At 33.0% G+C, this 2500-nt stretch overlaps 1 protein-coding gene across 1 annotated transcript in view; it reads left to right on the forward strand.

The window, feature by feature from the left end:
* The window catches only part of LOC119580215 (lipase maturation factor 1-like), a 14215-nt gene that overhangs the window by 11418 nt on the left and 297 nt on the right, over positions 1–2500 (forward strand). The window contains exon 12 of the mRNA XM_037928261.1: positions 1–2500. This exon is cut by the window's left edge and continues 601 nt beyond it; it is cut by the window's right edge and continues 297 nt beyond it. The gene's annotated coding sequence lies outside the window, so the exon portion shown is untranslated.

The following is a 2500-nucleotide window of genomic DNA, read 5'->3' on the forward strand; positions in this document are numbered from 1 at the left end:
TGTCTTTGGAAAATCTGATTTAGTGGTAAATCATATTTTCAGAAAAATGATATGAACATTGGAATGAATTTGAACTCCCTGTGGAAACCTGCAGATAAAATCAGTTGGGATGCAAATAACAGTCAGGCACCTCAGCTGAGTCCATTTTTCAAAAAGTGGTGGCCTCTTTTCATGCCTCATCTTTGGTGTGAAAAGTGTATGAGTATGAACCAGCATACCTGGTACTGTCTGGCCTTTTTCCTCTGGTTTCAAGGCCACATAGAGGAATCCCCTTCTTGTTTTTACCTCCTACTGCCTCTTCCCACTCAGTCATCCCACTGTTTCCTCTCCAGGCCATCAAAGGCTACTTATTAAACACACAATCCCATCCCCTAACCTTTCCCAAAGAATCCTCTCATTTTCCCCTCTTGCAATCATCTCTACGCATTAATAGAAGGTACTCATCATATTACTTTGTATTTCTTATTGCTGTTTTATCACTTACACATATAAATACATGTTTTACTGAGTTATGAATGAAGATGAGGGTTTTTATTACTTTATTTGTATTTTATTTACATTTTTTGGTGAATGTGCCCATTTTTATAATTATGCAAAGAGTACCTTTTTCGAATCTTTTTAATGTTTGGTGTTAAATGCACTGAAAAGTATTTGTTCAAAAAGAGAGAAAAAAAAATGTGACCAGGGGAGGTACTATTGGTTTAGTTTGATGTGACCTTTTATGGGTTAATAAATCATCTGGAATTCATCAACATAACTTTGACCTTGTTGACTTTGTGAATAGTGTAAGTAGCATAGTTACATGTCAAGTTTTACTGATGGATGTAATGAGCTGTTTTAAGTTTTAAAACAGGTATGTCAAACTCATTTCCTCTAGCAACCCAATATAGTAGCAATTTAACTTGGGTAGGGCAGATAACATATGTAGTGTAAGAGATAAAAAGACCCCTTTATAAATTGTTTAAAATTAAATAAAGAATTTTAAAGGGAGTAGACAAACAGGCTACTTGATTAATGAAAAATCTAAGACTATATTGGGCTACATGTTTGACACCTCTGCTTTAAACATCGTTCATGAAAACTATAATTTACAGGATAAAGGAGAAAAGATTTGCAAAGTTGTTTACTGAGGTCTTATGCTATAGTTACACTATTCATAAAAAAATATGGGATTTATAGCTTCCAGTAGGCAGTATGCAGTCCATCCACTGGTTTCAGATAAAACAATCATCCTGCAGATTATTTATTTTCTGCAGATAGCCAGTATGAAACCATGGACTCAACTTCTTATGCTCATTTTTGTCGTTCAGTGACAAAGAAATACTTCAGTGTGTAGGACAACTGATTTTTTTATGAATAGTATAACAATGCCATTACTTTTTTTTTCAATATCTGATGCAAGTGTTCTTGGTGCAAGCACAAAAATTCCATTTTTCTATCACTTAAGGTTCAAATTTTGTGCCTTGGTGCCTGTTGACATTGAGCTTAATATATGTGTAAATTTTAGTTGAATTGAATTTGTTACCCTGGTCTTAGTCTAGGTTGTGATTTTTTCCGGACTTTTGATGTTGGTAATATATCTTCAACTTTTGTAAAGAAAACATTGTGATAGTACTTCATCTTGTTTATTTAGTCTTTGAAGTATGATATTGAAATTACGGATATCATGAATGTGAACCCATTCACTTCATTTGTAAAAATTAGTGTAAGTTAAATATATCAACATCTATGATGACACTCTATTTGCCACTGACACTAATAATAAAGATTATCAATTGTAAAGTAGTGTAATTATGAATTTTGTGAAATCTTATTGAAATATAGAAAAAAATAGTTAATATCTTGTCTGATTAGCAGGGATAAATGTACCTGTATTCCAAACCCTCCATCTTTGGAATATGATAGATAGTGAAACTGACACAGAAATTATTTAATTAAAGCCAGTGGCATTATAATGTTCTTGAACAGTGTCTGGTTGGTCTCCTCTACCTCAAAAACAAAAAAATTCAAAACAATCAGCTTCAGGTTGAGCTCAGATAGTAAAATCCTGTCTTGTTACGTAATAACTATGCAAGATCTCCATTTTCCAAGCAAGTATCCAGAGATTGTTCTTGGCAGTCCTTTGATACTACCAGGTCTTTCTTTTCCTTAACCTTCTTACTCAAGGTTGTAGATCTGTAAATAGTTACCATAGATTAATGGTGATGTTGGTCACTGTATCATGCATGTAACTGAATTTGACAGAGCTACTTTCAACATTTTTTTGTGTCTAAATTTGAGATAACCTTTGGTTCAAAATCTACTGACAAATGTGTGACACCAGTTTTGTGATGGTAAACTTGTAGCTATATCATCTATCTTCTGACATTTATTTGTTATTTTTTTCTTCACTTTAATTAATCATTCAGCAAGGTTAATATTGCATGTAACGGGATAAAAGCATCCTACACTTATGGTTTTGTGTGGACTGAAATATCATAACTTGATGTAGTAAGTAACA

This window comes from Penaeus monodon, chromosome 1 (genome assembly GCF_015228065.2).
Source record: "Penaeus monodon isolate SGIC_2016 chromosome 1, NSTDA_Pmon_1, whole genome shotgun sequence".
NCBI classification, from domain to species: domain Eukaryota; kingdom Metazoa; phylum Arthropoda; class Malacostraca; order Decapoda; family Penaeidae; genus Penaeus; species Penaeus monodon.